Source organism: Cornus florida, unplaced genomic scaffold, assembly GCF_030987335.1.
Source record: "Cornus florida cultivar Cherokee Brave unplaced genomic scaffold, ASM3098733v1 CherokeeBrave_3.0.0_Hap2_Chr07, whole genome shotgun sequence".
Taxonomy (NCBI): Eukaryota; Viridiplantae; Streptophyta; class Magnoliopsida; order Cornales; family Cornaceae; genus Cornus; species Cornus florida.
Genome location: NW_026775577.1, coordinates 52,965,925 through 52,985,477, shown reverse-complemented (window position 1 = coordinate 52,985,477; position 19,553 = coordinate 52,965,925).

The following is a 19,553-nucleotide window of genomic DNA, read 5'->3' as shown; positions in this document are numbered from 1 at the left end:
TATTTTGTCATTTTCCCTATTTTGTCTTTTCCCTGTTTGTCACTTTGTTGGTATAATCTCACTCCTTATGTTTGGAGTTGATTTTTGACTTCACATATCTTCATTCTAATTGGTTTCCACGAAATACGAATCTTTACTTTTGTAAGAAAGCATTATGGTTGCTCCCGGTGTCCATAGAGGCATGAATACATAATTTTTCAGAATCTTTTTCTTTTCTTGGGGTATTTTTTGTAAATATCTTTTGAAGATATTTTATTTCAGGGGTTTTAAGGAAATATTTTTGGAAGATATTTTCATTCTGGGCCATTAGTGCAGTTTTCACTTTTTGAAGAGACCATTGTGCAATTAACGAAAGTTATTGCAAAAATACCTCGCCTGGAGCCTGGATCCTCGCACGGGATTTATTTTCACATTTCATCGAGTCGTGCACTCTTAGAATTTCCTTTTGGTCATTTTTCTCTAGTTTCAGAGTTTCTGAACCTCGTTTGCGCCAAAATTATTCGGGGCATATCTCTCTGCTCGGGATTCGTTTTTTGACGCTGTTTCTTCCTTTGTTCATGTTTTCTTATTTTGAATCTTTTTTGTTAATGGAGTTTTGCCCTTTGAGCATGTCAGCTCAAATTCCACTTTTCTAGACCAGGCGGGGCCCTTTCGGGGCACTTTTTGAGATTTTCTATAAATAGGGGACTTAAAGAAGAAAAATCAGATTTTTCTCTTCCTCTTCCTCTCTTGGCCGGCAGCCATGGATGGTCATGGAGCTGCCACTTTCTCTCTCCTCCTTTGATCTACTTTTCCTAAGTGAAAAGTCTTCGGCCTTAAGATTTATTGTTCCCCTCGTCGTGCTCTATCTTTCACCCTTATTAGAATTCATTTCTGACCATTTCTTGAATTCGGGGTTTGAAATCAAGTTGTGATTTTGATGGGGCTTCGTGGGGGTTCATGTAGATCATGTTGTCCCCGACAAAACCTAAAAGTTTCGTCGGATTCGGAACGATTTCATTTTGGTGGGGACTTGAGATTTCATCTCAAATAGAGGTAGGGGGTGTTATAATTTCATGTTTTTGTTGTCTTGCATGTTTTTGATGCTTATACAACTTGTATGCATGCTTTGGTTAAGAATCTAGAATTTAATTTAATTATTTTATATGGTTAAGATTTAATTCTCATGGTGGTATTCAACTTAGAATTAAATTGTGGCATGCTAGAAAATTAAGTTTTGATGTGTTTGTTAACATATATTAAATTTGGATTATTTGGAAAAGAATTGCAACTTTTTTTTAATATTTTTCTTTTGTGAAAGATTAATTATCATGGTCGTACCTTGCATGAAATTAAGTTGTGATATGCTTTTAAATTAAGTCTTGGCATATTCTTCAACATACTTTAATTTGAGAGCATTTGGATAAGTATGAAAATCTAGAGATTTTAATTAAAATGATTAATTTAAAATCTATTTAAAGGTTCCATTGGTTTAATTAAGTTTTTGACTTGGTATTTGTGAGGACTAGGACTTGTATACTAGCATATATTAATATGGAACCATTTGATGTTGTTTTAGGATTTAGGGATTTAATTATCATGTTTTAATTAAATTCCATCCTATTGATCCAATAACCTAGGTAAGCTTTTGATTTGATTCATGTAATGAATAAGTTATGTTGTTTAACATGTGTTAATTATGGTTCATTTGATTGAGATATGAAACTTAGATAAATTAATTAGATTATATAATTAATTTTCGTTTCCATTACATTATTGATTAAATCATGTGTTTAACATTGATAGTATGTTTGAAGTATGATTTTAGACTTGTAATGAATTTGTGCGATTATGTTTCAATATTGAATTATATTGTTATAGCGTGTAACGAATCGCACACCGAAAATTCGACATGTGATGTTATTATAGCGCGTAACAAATCGCGCTCTGAAGATTCGACATTGTCATCCTATAGTAGTTGTGGATTTAGAACTTGTATTGTGTGGTTTCAACCTACTTGTGCATGGAATGTAGTTTCATGTTGTATATATATATTTCGTATATAAGTTGTTAACTTATTTATTTTGGAGTCTTGGGACATTGTTACTGTGACGTGGCTAGAGTTTGGCTCTAGTGCGGGAGGTATGAGTTCTCCCCAATTGAGATAGTGCGCACTAGGGTGGTCTTCCCAGCGGGTTAATGCCCAGAATAACCATTTTGTTCTTGGTTTAGTCCGGGACGTGATGTCCAAGTCTTCCACTATTTGATTTCGCATTCAATTCCAAGTTGACAATCATGTTTAATTGTGACTTATGGTTTTGGCTATTGGCGATTTGATGTTGTTAAGTACATCCATACTAAATTGATATATTTAGTTGTTTGCACACTTTTAGATTTCAAGTTGATAACTTAGAGAATTTATGTCTTGATGTGTGGTATTAGAAATTCTAATTATACTAAATTGTTATATTTAGTTATTATTGAATTTTAGATTTCAAGGTAATGGCTTTGAGAATCTATGTCTTGATGTTTTGTATAGCATGCACCTATGTTGTTGAAATTGCATAAGGGATGTGTTTTATGCTAGAAATGATTTAAGGTAGCTTAGGATGCTCCCTGAGCCTAACCTTTGACATAGACGTTAGGTGGCATGACCCTTTTTCACTGTTTCATGATAGTCTAAAAATCTGTAAGAAATCGAGTCGATGCATGCACATTCTCTACGAGTAAACTTGTTTACTCACCCCGAAGTTACTGGGGGATTTGTTCAGGCACAGGATTCAAGATTGGAAACTTGCACTTGCCTTGGGTGATTTGTAGATTTGAAGCTTCATTTAAAAGCATTCTTGTTTACATGCAAGTGTTAGCATGTTTAAGTTTCACTTTTAACATTATAATACTTGACTAAGTGCAATTATGTCATTTTTGTCTTAAAACATGTAAAGTGTACTTAGATACACTATTTGGAACCTAATTGATATGTACGACATAAGGCCAAGAGCCACAAACCTTTAAGTTCAAGTGTACGTATTTAAATTTCAAGTTTTGCCTATGAAATGTAATTTTTCTAACTTGGAGGTTTGACATGTCAAATGTTGTAAATGAATTGTAATAAGGCCATAGGCCATTGTAGCATGTTTAAAATACCATTTTACACTTGCGTGTATGTTCACATCATCATACATTAGCATGTAATTAAGTTTAATCATACTATGGGGGATTCAAGTGAGTCTTAAAGTCTCCTTTTTAGTTTTGGTGCATATCAGGTTCATCTTTACATTTTTGCCCAGTTTCGGTCGACCGGTGGCCTGTTTCGGTTTGTAACGACCTTGGATTTTTCAACCCAGTGTGTCCTGTGATGAACCATAGTTTGACCCGATAACGGATCCGAAATGCAGAAGCGAAAATAGAAAACAGGACTCTAAAAAGTCAAAGTGACCTTCCATGTGGTCGTGGAACTTAATGAGAACTGATGCGGAAGCAAAGATCGAAAATTTGACAAATAAGCCCCCAGGGGCAAAATAGTTATTTCTGAAAACTATGGACTCGGATGCTACCGAGCACACCGTTGGAAGGACAACAAAAAACTAATCAAGATGGACTCAAGAATCGCATGATTTAGACTCCGGATGAAGGAGATATGAAGCTCCAAAGTCTCATAAAAATCAACTTTCCGGGTTAAAAATCAGTGCGGTAAGGGTACTTTACAAGGGGTAAAATGGTCTTTTTAGATAAAAATAGATACAACTGATCATACCATTAGATAAAATTAGAAACATTAATGAATCTAGACTCAAGAATCACTTGATTCGGAGTTCAGATGAAGAAGATATGAAACGTCAAAGTTTCAGAAAAAACCAACTTTTGGGTTTAAAATCAGTGTGGCAAGGGTATTTGACAAGGGGTAAAATGGTCTTTTAAGATAGAATTGGATGCAACCATGCATACCGTTGTATAGACCAGCAAAAACTAAAAAACTTAGACTCAAAAATCACTTGATTTGGAGTAGGGACGAAGAAGATATGAAGCCTCAAAGTTAAAAAAAAAAAAACCAACTTTCTGGGTTCAAATCTGAGTAGGACCTGTACAGATTTTTAGACTTCAAATGTGGTTTTGAGGGCTTAAACCATAATTTTTGACAAAAAGTTGTGAACAAACCCCCCCCCCCCCCCCCCCTCCCCAAAATCATGTTTTTTACATGACAATGTCAAGAAAAGATTTTATTTTACAAGTGAAATACCCGAAATGCCCCTTAGATCAGCACTTTTTCTGGAAAAACTTGGAACGCACCAGGTTTCCAGATCTGCGAGTTATTTTCGGCATCAAAACGATTTTATTTGTAAAAACACAGAGAAGAAACCCCCCTTAAAATCATGTTTTCTACCTGAAATGGAAAGGAAAATGAAAAAAATGCACTGTAAAGTACCCAGAATGCCCCTAGATCAGAAAAGGGCAAGAGGATTAAAAAGCTGTTATATGCATAACAGAAAGCTGAACTTTGCATGGTATTTCTGGCACCAAGGCGACATTTTCTGGAAAAACACGAAGAAAAAACCCCCCCTAAAATCACGTTTTCTAAGTGACCATGTTAAGGCCGGAATTTATTTCCTGAAAGAAAATCCCAAAATGCCCTTAAACCGGATTATGCAAGAAAAATGTGAAATGAGTCCATAGGAGGCTCAAATCACAAAGGAAAGGGTTTTTCTTGAAAACAACCATGCACACAAATGTAACTTACTTATTAGGATGCGCTACAATGATCCATGGCTTAAAAATACCGCCGATACAAAATCCGACCCCCCCAACGGGCAAAAAGGCAAAAATGAACAAGAAAAGGGAAATTTGAAAACCAAATTTATCAAATGATTTCAAATTACCGTTTGGCCCTTAGCCACACTTCAAACATGATTTATAAGAACCTATGAAAGAATAAAAATGAAATTACCACACCCGATGCAAAAGTTATGAAGCAATGACGTAGCATTTTTCAATATTTTCATAATATTTCATGAAATCAAAAGTTACATAGGATACAAATTAGATGTCATTGGACTATGGCCTCATCTCATACATGTCAAATACATTGTAAACAGTGTACTTATGTACATGTTACATGATTTGAAACAAATATACACATTTTGACATATAAGGCTACAAGTGGTATTTCAAGCCTACTTTTACAAGAATTGAAACCTTCAAGGCTACAAATCATCCAAGCAATATGAGAATCTCGAACCTTGATTCCTATACCTAAAAAATGTCCCCACTACGTGAGTGAGTAACATAAAGCTACTCGTAGGAGATGAGCATGCATCGACCTAACATTTTACAATTCTATCACCTTAAGGTGAAACATGTTAAAAGGGCTCATGCCACCTAATATCTATGTCAAAATGAGGCTCAGGGATCATCCTAAGCTACTCATGCAATTGAATTGAACAACGACATACAAGTATACATGCTCAAGTACACTAAATCGTATTAAAACATGATACACGATATACAAGCATATATTTTCAAGTATATTAAACCATATTAAGACAAGTCATGCAATGTCTAAGCATATGTACACAAGTATACATTTTATATGGAAATCTAATAAATCAAGTATACGAACACAAGTATACTAAGCTAAAAAAGATACGCCTAAAACAAGTATACACGGCACAAGCATACTAAATGAAATTTAAACTCACGGAGCAAGTATACAAGTTCAAGTATACTGAGTAGGATTCAAATATCCAAAGCAAGCATCAATTCTCAAGCTACAAGTAATCCATGATTAACAACTTGAAATTAAATGCAAAATCAAATAGTGGAAAGACTAGGACATGCGGTCGCTGGACCAAGCAAGTATTTTCGGGTAATTACGACCCACAAAGTACCACCTAGTGCGCACATGCATAAGTTATTTTGGGCAATTATGACCCACAAGGTACTACCTAGTGCACACTCATGACTTAGAAGACTTTTGTCTCCGTACTAGAGCCAAACCCTAGCCATCACGTGAAATATGTCCTTACAAGCTTCCCAAAATCAATAAGTTCAAAACTTATACCAAAATCAATAAGTTAGACCAAACTTATATCAAAATCAATAATGCATAAAACCATATTCCATGCACAAATAAGGTTGAATCCACACAAACCATGTCCTAGGATTCAGGTCTAAATAGCATATGACATGTCAAGTCTTCAATATGCAATTATACACAAAGCAAGAATATTTTACAACAATTGAATCACATTGCCATCCTAAGCCACAAGTACTAAATAAGCTTTAATTTAGTAACAAGCTTTCAAGGTAAACAATTGTAATATTCTAACAAGCTATATATCTACACAAGATATATTTAAACAAGCTTTACAAGTCAATGATATTCTATATCATGCTAAGTCCAATTACCATTTTAAGAGGCCCCAAGTACTAATTCTACATCCAATTAGTAATATGCTCACAAGGTAATTAATTTCACTACATTAAAAGAGATTTTCAACCTAACATGAAAAGTCTCTAGATTTCATATTAATCCCAAATAAACTCAAATTAATATATGTTAAAGGACATAGCATAGTCTTCACATATATTATACCTAAAATCAATTTAAGTGACTACAACACTTAAAAATAAAATTAATTAAGCTAATTAATTAATTTTCTCTAGATTTTCAAACATATCTAAATGTCCTCAATTTAATATATGTTAAAGAACTCACTAAAGCCTACTTTAATATCACATTACAAGTTGATTCCATGCTTGGTACAACTAGGTGAATTAAACTATCACAAAAGATAAATATTAAATAAAATTTGCACTTCTTATTCAAATAATCCCAATTTAATATATATCAACCACCACACCAAGGCCTAAATTTCTAGCATGCTACAATTTAATTCTAAGTTGCCTAGCATCATGAGAATTAAATCTTAAACAAAGAAAATAATTAAATTAAATTCTATAACTTGAACAAGGCATGCTCACAAGTTGTATATGCTCATATAACAATCAATACAACATTAATATAATCCTAAAACGTCCCCTACCTCAATTTGAGATGAAAATCTCAAAGGCCACCTACACGAAACGGCTCCGAATCCGACAATACTTCGGGGTTTTGTCGGGGACAACGCCATGAACAAGAATCCCAAGAAAGCTCCACGAAAATCACAACTTGACCTTAAACTCGAACTCAAGAAATGGTCAGAAATGGATTCTAATAAGGGTGAAAGAAGCGCGTAATCAAGACAAACACAAAACGCGAAGGCACTATGACTTTATAACAAAAGGAAGGAGGTTTAAATGAGAGGAGAAGGGTGGCAGCCCCCCTTGGGCTGCCATGGAAGATCCAGGTCGTGCTTGGAGAGGGGAGAAGATTCTTTTTGACTTTAAGTCCCCCTATTTATAGAAAATCTCAAAAAGTGCCCCGAACGGGTCCCACCGGGTTCGGAAAAGTGACATTTGAGCGGATGCACTCAAACGGAAAAACTATGTGAACAAAAAAGATTCAAAATGAGAAAATATGAACAACGGAAGAAATGGCATCTGAAACCGAGTCCCGAGCAGAAAGTTATGCCCCGAACAAGTTCGGCAGCAACTAGAGTCAGAAACTCTGAAACTAGAGAAAAACGACCAGAACGGAATTCTATGAGTACACGACTCATCAAAAAGTGAAAATGAATCCCATACGAGGATCTAGGCTCAAAACGAGGCATTTTTGTAATAACTTTCATTAATTGCACAATAACCCCTCCAAAAAGTGAAAACTGCACTAATGACCCGGAATGAAAATATCTTCCAAAAATATTTTCTTAAAAACCCCTGAAATAAAATATCTTCAAAAGATATTTATGAAAAGCACCCCAAGAAAAGAAAATAATTTCAAAGAACTTTACATCCATGCCCCTATGGACACCGGGAGCAACCAGAGTACTTTCTTGCAAAAGTAAAGATACGTATTTCGTGGAAACCACTTAGAATGAAGATACGTGAAGTCAGAAACTAACTTTGAACACAAAGTGTAAGGTTATGCCAACAAAGTGACAAACAGGGAAAAGACAAAATAGGGAAAAGGACAAAAAGTGAATAGTATCGAAAAACGAAAAATGTGGAAATGACTCGGTCCTCAAAGGAAGTTGTCAATCCAAAGAAGAGAGTCTCATAAACCATTTCCGGGCACTTGAGATAACACTAAGTGACGAGAAACTGAACTCAGACAAGAAATTTCAACGAAAAAAATTCATCCATCAAATTCTGAGGAAAAAGAAAACCTCTCTTGGTTTTCATGGTTCAGCAAAAAAAAACCCAATTCCAGTAGCCTTTTTCACTTTGAGGCTTATTTCGGTCGACTGGTTCTTTGCATCGGTCGACCGAAACTCTTTTTTTTTTTTATCTCGAGCCTTAAACCGGTCGACCGATTTGTCACTTCAGTCGACCGAACTGAGAGCTCCTTTCTCTTCTTTTTTCCAGGCTTATTTCGGCAAACCGATGCTCCATTTCGTTCGACTGAAATGGAGCTGCCTTGTTGATTTTGTTTAGTTGCTATCTCTTCAGGCTTGTACCAATTAGTTTACTTACACTCAACTTCGTTAATCATGTTTGGGCCACGTAACGGCATATGTGTCTAGTTGAACTAGGTTTTATTTCCCTTGGTTGTCATTGGTGCTACAGGGTACCATTTAACCTTTTTACTCTAGTTTCCATTCTGGTTATTTCTTTAAGTTTCATGACTTCATGGAAAGTCATTTGGGTGTCTTAAGGATAATTGATGTCCCTATTGATCTTGTTTTTGGTTTCACTTCCGCATTTCGGATCCCTTATCGGGTCATCTTTTTGTTCATCACTGACGCACCGGGTTGAAAATTTTGGGACGTCCCAAGTGGTATCAGAGCTCCTAGGTTTGAATACCTTGGACGACGGGTTTGGGTGCATATCATGCTTATGTTGCCATGCTCTATGTGTTTATATGCTTCCTGATAACATGTTATGGTTTGATAACATATTTATGTGCTTATGTGGTATATATAGTATGCAGTTTGTTTAAGCATGATTTTAATTCTTATGTAAAGAGCATGACATATGATGTATGCTAGATTAGATTTGTATATGCATAATTGTGTTACATATTTGGCATGACACGGGATTGGTCATTAAGGCACGAGTTTGGGTTAAGGGTGATTGTAGTCACAGTCTTGTGGTAGCATAGGTTGTGTCGACCTAGCATTGGTTTAGTGGTAGGTGGTGAGTCACTTTTGTTTAAGCTCTTGTGAAGTGAGTAGTTAGGCATTGCCGTAGTGTTGGATTTGTTGGTTTTAGGCCAAGATGAGGTTACGGACCTCTTAGGATCCTTAATTGTTCAGGATGATTCCTCTGGGATTGCGATTTTCGTGGGCGGGTACGTTTGTGGGCGGATGTATGGCACTGTCATGCTACCGTACTGGCTAGCTACAAGTGCAGTTCAGATGGAATCAGTGTTGGTTTTGTTTTGATAGGCGTTGTCCTTATGATCGATGATGATGATGGTTGTTTTGGGGATCATTCGCAGTGATTGATTTGGTTGTTGTTGGTATGGCTATAGTTGCCATTTTCTTTGAGTTCTCCTTGCGTGATGACACTTTTGGGATCAAGTCGATTAATTGATGTTTTGGATAGAGAGAACATCGCACTGTTAGTGTCACTTGTAGTGTCACCTTTAGATTCAGAGATGGATTGTTAGAGTCTTACCATTGTGGTAAGGGCACACGTATGTTTTGAGACAGGTTGTTATCGCATTGGTTTTTGGAGTCAGTTTATGGCTAGGATTGGTCTTTCCTTTTATCTAGACACTCTAGGACACAATGTCCATAGGGTTCATTATTGCATCATTTTTATCTTATGCAGTTTCGTTTACTACCATGTTAGTAGTAAGATTTATGTTATTGTGATGCGTGAGTAGGTGGAGGTCTACCCACATTTGCCTTCTTGTTGTGTGGCATTAGCATGCCTTCTTTATATGCTTAGAGATGCCATGTTGTTACTATACTTTAGTGACATGATTTTGTGCTTACGTGAAGACGTGCTGCATGTATCCTTGATTTTATCTATATGAGTAGATTTACTTTCTTGGTAGTTGCCTTTCCTTGTTATTTGTATGACTTCCATGTTTAGTTTTTCCCTTTTGTTTCCCCTCGGTCGCACATAATGTGTATGTGGGTTTCCGTAAGGGTTTCGTTGTGAGATTCCTTGTAGAGGAGTTGTCACATTTGTTTTGTCTTGGGCTGTCCACTTCCCTAAGGTGGGAAGGATGCTCCATTTTCGTGTTTGTCATATCGACACTTGTGGGAGAATAGGATTTCTTCTCTTTTCTTGGTTCAAGTAAGGGACTTCACAAGGAGTGAGTCTCTTCTCTTCATTGCGTTGTGCACAGCTTTGGGGTTGGCTGGTCCGTAAGGACCACTATCGTTGTCTTGAGTCCTTGGTAAGGATTTGATGGATTTTAGTCGACTTACTTCCATGTAGGGGGTGACGTCTTTAACCTTGTTGTCTTTCACTTCAGAGATGAAGTCATGGGGTAGTCCTTCTTAGAACTGATGGTTCCCTTTCTTTCGTGTCTTACGTTCAAGAGTTTTGCCGTGGTTGTTGACGGAGTTGTGGTGCTCAGAGTGAGTTAATTGGTGTGACATCATTTGTACGGGGACTTATGTCCATATTATTGAGGAATTGTTTGATTCGTGAGGTGAGCTCGATGCTCTTTTGAGGATGTCTTTTGGAGACTTGCTTTGGTTTTGGAGATCTAGATGTGGTTGACTCTTAGGAGAAGTTTTGGAGGATCGCTGTTGGATATGACTTGTTTGTGGAGTTTTTTCGTCCTAGCTATGGCTAGGCGTAGTTTTGAGGAATCGTAGTTCCGATGATTGGTCGTCGATCGAAATTGAGAAATTTTGATTTAGCTTGGTGTTGCCAAGCACGATTTTGAGAGACTTGTTTTGTGACCTCGTTCGTCAAGATTATGATATGTGTGCCACTTGGTGGACTTATTTTTCGAGGATTTAGTTATCCATGATAAAGATGTAGATCCGATGTCTGATTACAGTGTAGTCTTGTAGTTGATCTGTTTCAGGGAGAAATGAAGGACTTTCGATGAAATGTCTTATTGTGAAGTTCGTTTTGATTTTGTAGGCATTAATTTGTTTATCGGGCTTTGGATTCTTGATTGATATTGTTAATAGGAGTTTTTTGAGACATTGGAGTTGTTGGTTTTGTTGTATTGAGGATTTAAGGCCTTAAGCATAATGGTGCCTATGACATTGTTGTTAGAGTTTGGGATTGGCCAGGATGGTCTGAAACGTCTTTGGACCATATTCCAACTCTCACAGATGCCTGGTTTCCACATTGCTTTTGGCTATGATCATTTATGACATTGATGTCATTTGTATCGAGAGGTTTCATGGGTAGACTTAGTAGAGGGTAGGTTATGAACTAGTGTCTTATACCGTCATGCTACTGTACAAAGTTGTATGTTGTAGGCGAGTACTAGTTGCCGTCGATACTACCTTACTGACGAGTAACTGTGGGCGGCCGCTAAGTACTGTCATTGCTACCACACATTTGAGTGCGTCGTGGGCGGGTCCTGGTCGCTATTCGTACTGCCATGTCGTCTTTGTTCGGTACCTTAATTTGATACGTGGTTATCTTGGAGTTCTTTTGGTGATTGTTTTTGGATCGGTATGATGGTTCATCTGGAGGGATGCTTACGGTTATTATTTTCTATTCTTTTGTCTGACCTTGGATTCTGTATATATGTTCTGACTTGTCATATGGCCATGTGGTCACTTTTCCTCTGAGAGGTTGTCTTGTCATGAGCACATGGGTGCAAATGACATTGGTTTATGGATTTCCTTTCAGTTTTGAGGTCGTTGGTGTAGCGTGTTGTGTGGGATACTTGGAGATGTACTCCGTAGTTATCCTGGTTTCGCCTTTTGTTTTGTTGGGGAAGGATTTCGATGACGAAATCCCTTTAAGGTGGGAAGGTTGTAATGATCCGGTCTTTTTCCTTCCTCTCTTTTCTCAGATTTTTACGGATATTTTTTTTTCGTTGATATTTCCTTTCTGAGTTCGGTTTCTCGTCACTTAGTGTCGTCTTGAGTGCTCTGGAATGATTTCTGAGACTCTTTTCTTTGGATTGACAACTTCCTTTGAGGACAGAGTCATTTTCATATTTTTTTCACTTTTTGGACACTATTAACTTTTCGTCTTTTTCCCTATTTTGTCATTTTCCTTATTTTGTCTTTTCCCCGTTTGTTACTTTGTTGGTATAACCTCACTCATTGTGTTTGGAGTTGGTTTTTGACTTCACATATCTTCATTCTAAGTGGTTTCCACGAAATACATATCTTTACTTTTGTAAGAAAGTACTATGGTTGCTCCCGGTGTCCATAAGGGCATGGATGCATGATTTTTCAGAATCTTTTTCTTTTCTTGGGTTGTTTTCGTAAATATCTTTTGAAGATATTTTATTTCAGGGGTTTTTAAGGAAATATTTTTGGTATATATTTTCATTCTGGGCCATTAGTGCAATTTTCACTTTTTGGAGGGGCCATTGTGCAATTAACGAAAGTTATTGCAAAAATACCTCGCCTGGAGTTTGGATCCTCGTACGGGATTCATTTTCACATTTCATCGAGTCATGCACTCTTAGAATTTCCTTCTGGTCATTTTTCTCCAATTTCTGAGTTTCTGAACAAGGTTTACGCCAAACTTGTTCGGGGCATATCTCTCTGCTCGGGATTCGGCTTAAGACGCCATTTCTTCCGTTATTCATGTTTTCTTATTTTGAATCTTTTTTGTTCATGGAGTTTTGTTGTTTGAGCATGTCTGCTCAAATTCCACTTTTCTAGACCCGGCGGGGCCTTTTCAGAGCACATTTTGAGATTTTCTATAAATAGGGGACTTAAAGAAGAAAAATTAAATTTTTCTCTTCTTCTTCCTCTCTTGGCCAGCAGCCATGGATGCTCATGGAGCTGCCACTTTCTCTCTCCTCCTTTGATCTACTTTTCTTAAGTGAAAAGTCTTCGGCCTTAAGATTTATTGTTCCCCTCGTCGTGTTCTATCTTTCACCCTTATTAGAATTCATTTCTGACCATTTCTTGAATTCAGGGTTTGAAGTCAAGGTGTGATTTTGATGGGGCTTCGTGGAGGTTCATGTAGATCGTGCTGTCCCCGACAAAACCTAGAAATTTCGTCGAATTCGGAACGGTTTCATTTTGGTAGGGATTTGAGATTTCATCTCAAATGGAGGTAGAGGGTGTTATAATTTCATGTTTTTGTTGTCTTGCATATTTTTTATGCTTATACAACTTGTATGCATGCTTTTGTTAAGAATTTAGAATTTAATTTAATTATTTTATATGGTTAAGATTTAATTCTCATGGTGGTATTCAACTTAGAATTAAATTGTGGCATGTTAGGAAATTAAGTTTTGATGTGTTTGTTAACATATATTAAATTTGAATTATTTGGAAAATAATTGCAACTTTTATTTAATATTTTTCTTTTGTGAAAGATTAATTATCATAGTCGTACCTAGCATAAAATTAAGTTGTGATATACTTTTAAATTAAGTCTTGGCATGTTCTTCAACATACTTTAATTTGAGAGCATTTGGATAAGTATGAAAATCTAGAGATTTTAATTAAAATGATTAATTTAAAATTTATTTAAAGGTTCCATTGGTTTAATTAAGTTTTTGACTTGGTATTTGTGAGGACTAGGACTTATATACTAGCATATATTAATATGGGACCATTTGATGTTGTTTTAGGATTTGGGGATTTAATTATCATGTTTTAATTAAATTCCATCCTATTGATCCAATAACCTAAGTAAGCTTTTGATTTGATTCATATAATGAATAAGTTATGTTGTTTAACATATGTTAATTAGGGTTCATTTGATTGAGATATGAAACTTAGAGAAATTAATTAGATTATATAATTAATTTTCGTTTCTATTACATTATTGATTAAATCATGTGTTTAACATTGATATTATGTTTGAAACATGATTTTAGACTTGCAATGGATTTATGCGATTATGTTTCAATATTGAATTATATTGTTATAGCGCTTAATGAATCGCACACTGAAAATTGAACATGTGATGTTATTATAGTGCGTAACGAATCACGCACTGAAGATTCGACATTGTCATCCTATAATAGTTGTGGATTTAGAACATGTATTGTGTGGTTTCAACCTACTTGTGTATGGAATGTAGTTTCGTGCTGTATATATATATTTCGTATATAAATTGTTAACTTATTTGTTTTGGAGTCTTGGGACATTGTTACTGTGATGTGGCTAGAGTTTGGCTCTAGTGCGGGAGGTATGAGTTCTCCCCAATTGAGATAGTGCGCACTAGGGTGGTCTTCCCAGCGGGTTAATGCCCGGAATAACCATTTTGTTCTTGGTTTAGTCCGGGACGTGATGTCCAAGTCTTCCACTATTTGATTTCGCATTCAATTCCAAGTTGACAATCATGTTTAATTGTGACTTGTGGTTTTGGCTATTGGCGATTTGATATTGTTATGTATATCCATACTAAATTGCTATATTTAGTTGTTTGCACACTTTTAGATTTCAAGTTGATAACTTAGAGAATTTATGTCTTGATGTGTGGTATTAGAAATTCTAATTAAACTAAATTATTATATTTAGTGGTTATTGCATTTTAGATTTCAAGGTAATGGCTTTGAGAATCTATGTCTTGATGTTTTGTATAGCATGCACCTATGTTGTTGAAATTGCATAAGGGATGTGTTTTATGCTAGAAATGATTTAAGGTAGCTTAGGATGCTCCCTGAGCCTAACCTTTGACATAGACGTTAGGTGGCATGACCCTTTTTCACTGTTTCATGATAGTCTAAAAATCTGTAAGAAATCGAGTCGATGCATGCTCATTCTCTACGAGTAAACTTGTTTACTCACCCCGAAGTTACTGGGGGATTTGTTCAGGTACAGGATTCAAGATTGGAAACTTGCACTTGCCTTGGGTGATTTGTAGATTTGAAGCTTCATTTAAAAGCATTCTTGTTCACATACAAGTGTTAGCATGTTTAAGTTTCACTTTTAACGTTGTAATACTTAGCTAAGTGCAATTATGTCATTTTTGTCTTAAAACATGTAAAGTGTACTTGGATACACTATTTGGAACCTAATTGATATGTATGACATGAGGTCAAGGGCCACAAACCTTTAAGTTCAAGTGTATGTATTTAAATTTCAAGTTTTGCCTACGAAATGTAATTTTTCTAACTTGGAGGTTTGACATGTCAAATGTTGTAAATGAATTGTAATAAGGCCATAGACCATTATAGCATGTTTAAAATACTATTTTACACTTGCGTGTATGTTTACGTCATCATACATTAGCATGTAATTAAGTTTGATCATGCTATGGGGGATTCAAGTGAGGCTTAAAGTCTCTTTTTTAGTTTTGGTGCATAACAGGTTCATCTTTACATTTTTACCCAATTTCGGTCGACCGGTGGCCTGTTTCGGTCGACCGAACCTCTCTTGGTTTTCATGGTTCAGCAAAAAAAATCCCAATTCCAGTAGCCTTTTTCACTTCGAGGCTTATTTTGGTCGACCGGTTCTCTACATCAGTCGACCGAAACTCATTTTTTTTTTATCTCGAGCCTTAAACCGGTCAACCGGTTTGTCACTTCGGTCTACTGAACTGAGAGCTCCTTTCTCTTCTTTTTTCCAGGCTTATTTCGGCAAACCAATGCTCCATTTCAGTCGACCGAAATGGAGCTGCCTTGTTGATTTTGTTTGGTTGCTGTCTCTTCAGGCTTGTACCAATTGGTTTACTTACACTCAACTTCGTTAATTATGTTTGGGCCACGTAACGGCATATATGGTCTAGTTGAACTAGGTTTTATTTCCCTTGGTTGTCATTGGTGCTACAGGGTACCATTTGACCTTTTTACTCTAGTTTCCACTTCCGGTTATTTCTTTGAGTTTCATGACTTCATGGAAAGTCATTTGGGTGTCTTAGAGATGATTGATGTCCCTATTGATCTTGTTTTTGGTTTTGCTTCCGCATTTCGGATCCCTTATCGGGTTATCTTTTGGTTCATCACTGACGCACCGGGTTGAAATACTTGGGTTATCACAGGGATAATCCTAAAATTTTATTTATGATGCATTTATCATGGTTTTCTAACTCTTGAAATACCATATACTAAATACTTCACCTCATCTACCTTTCCAAGGTTCTATATATCCGTTTCTCAACAAACATGTATAACAGTCTCTAATGCATATGTACTCACTTTATCTCTAGCTTGTTCTTATAACATGTCACAGACGTTATTGTAAATTAATGCTAGATATACTAATTATAATGGGCTCTAATTAATATTTACTTCTACATCTCGTATTTATTAATTGAGTTATTCATGTTTAAGTTTATGTTTAGTCAGTCATATTAACATGTCATAACCTTTCATGTGTTACACATCACATAACTCAATTATTTAAGCAAATAATTCACTTATTATTTAAGCTTTTGATACATCACCACATAGTGATCACTTACTTCTCAGCTATTATTACTAGTTAAAAGTGAGTTCTTAACTAGCATTATTACCTTAGATTAAGCGCACTCTTCTCATTAATCACTACTAGCTTATAGTGAACACTCACTTCTTAGCTATTACCACTAGCTTGAAGTTAAGTTTGCTCAACTATCATTTCTAGTAGCTCTTAGCTTTAGTACACACTTATCTAAGTAATCTAACTTGGTAGTAGAGGAATTTGTTTTGAAGAATATTATTTTAAAAAAAAGATTACTACTTTATAAGTAGTATTCTTCCCTCCTATAAAATCAAATATGATGTATAACTTAAATAGCTTATAGCTAAAATAGCTATTTATCATCCTCTTATTTTTTTCTACCAAGTTGAGAACGGAACCAACTAATAGATTTTAATCTGCCTCTTCAATGTTGTGTACCTCAATAATCATTTTAGCTTATAGCTGGATAACTTTTACTCTATTGCTAACTCACTTGCACCTCAGTAACATTTTAGCTTTTAGCTAAATTGTACTTTGTAGCTACTAGCTTTAATTAGCTTGTCACTTTTAGCTCAATGTATTAGCTTAGTGTATCCATAACATTTTTCATTAAACTCTTTAGAGTTATCGAAAAATCTCCTCTCATTCAGCCCATTCACTGCTATACATGTCTTAGACACTAGTATAGATCTTTTTTCCATGACTATCAGGAGTATTGACATAGTTGGACTAATCAATTTTTGTCTGTTATATTAAATACACAAACCAGTCATGAACTGATACAAAATTAATAATATCACACATTAAATAAACTATATTGTAAAATCGAATTCCTATGCACACTAAGTAATTCAACTACATAGCTCAATATTATAGTATCAAATAAAAGTAACCACTTATAAAAAAAAAATATTGAACTCACATAAAATAATATAGTTTAATATTATATCACATGATTAATTATATCATATAATTAATTTAAGAAATAATTTAATAATAATATTCAGAAGAAGACTTTGCTTCCTTATAGCTTTGTGGCTCATTCTCCAATAAATATGTTAGAAATTTAGGACCAAAGGATTTAGACGTTCTAGCCCTCCAGCTACGTCTAAGCTCATCCTTATTTTCATTGTATGATTTATGCACAAGAAAATGATATGCATTATTGTTATAAGCATAGCCTATCAAAGGTTTTATGTAATCATCCACTCTACCACATGGTATGATAATGTCTGTTTTGGGCCTGAACCATCACGGTTTTGTTCTTGGGTTTTATCCCAAAAGACCTCATACCAATTGGAGATAACAACACCACATAAAAGCATTTCACCTTTCCCTTTCCAGGTTATGTGGGACTGTGCACCTGTAACTCACCCAGTGTGGTAACTTGTTAGTGCCTCTTGCACCTACCCATGGCACACCCACCCACAAGGTCGTCCCATTTTAACTTTCTTAGGAGTAGGAACTGCAACCTTAGTTAGACACCCCCACACTTTTAAAAATTTATAAAAAGGTTTTCGACCTTTCCATAATTCATATGGTGTCACATTAGTTTTCTGTTGAGGTATTTTATTGAGAACATAATTTGCGGAAAGCAAAACTTTCCCCCACAAATTCTGAGTTAAACCAGAACTTATCAACATAACATTCATCATTTCTTTTAATGTATAGTTTTGCATTTAACAACACCGTTCTGTTGAGGTAGGGAATGGTAGTTTAATGAATAATATCATATTCTGAACAAACATCAGCACATGATGTTTTGTATTCACCACCTCTATCATTTCTTAACACCTTGATCTTTTTGCCAAATTGACTCTTAAACTAATTTTTGTAATGTTTAAACATTTATAAGGTTTGATCTTTACTTCATAGCAAATATACATAATAGTATCTTGTGCAATCATTGATAAAAGTAAAGAAGTGCCCTTTTACCACCTCTAGTTGGCACAAATATAATATATTACATATTAACATATTGCAAAATTAAAATAATTCAACCAATATTAAATTATATAATCTACTTATATAACATGCTTCGATTTCACATAATATCGAACACATCAATATTTAGCATATAAGAATGTATATAACATTATTATATTATATCTCAATTATTAATATAATCTCTACTTGTTTATATCTTAAATAAAAACATATAATAAAATCTACATAAGGAATAAATTGTCTTAAGATTGTTGTAAAAATTATATGCTTTAAATGACATTTAAGATATAATTAACCTTATACTAATATGCCATAAGATAATTAATAATATGCTAAAAAATAATTAATTAAATATACAACTCGATATTTAATTAAACATGCAAATTAAAACAATAAAATAATAATAATAAATAAAGAACTTAGACCGAGACTAGTATTGAATATTATGTCATTAAGACAATTTACGCCTTGCGTGATGCTAACGAATTTTGTAGCGTTTGTCTCCCAAGATACAACGGTTTACATCCACCAGTAGCAGCACTACAAACTCGTGGATACAGCGAACCACCTCATCTGTGTAATACTCTTTCTAACTTAAAAATGCATTTATACTATATAAATGTTAAATTGGGTGCAATCCGAACCAAATGATTCGAACCAATCTTAATATAGCTCGATGAAATTGGATTAGGGTTTAAGTGGCTACGACCACTTGACCTATGGTTTGAACCTACTTAAGTTAGGTTCAAGTCTAGAGAGGGAGAAAAAAGAAAATGAATTAAACGAATTGCAAATGGCAGCCCAATGGGTATTTATAGAAATAGAAGTGCCTTTTTCGGATTGAGTGTGTCTCTTCATCACTGGACACAACCATTTATATGTGTCTTTTTATCACCAGACATACCCACTGCAATAAGTTACAATGGTTCACATTTAATAGGTTATGTCTATTGGCTATTAGTTGCATATTTTCATCCCACAACCAACTAGTGATCACACATGTTCAGCCCAAGGCATCGTTGATGACTGATGAAACAATTTTCATTCACAAATTCTAACAGATGTCTCCTAATT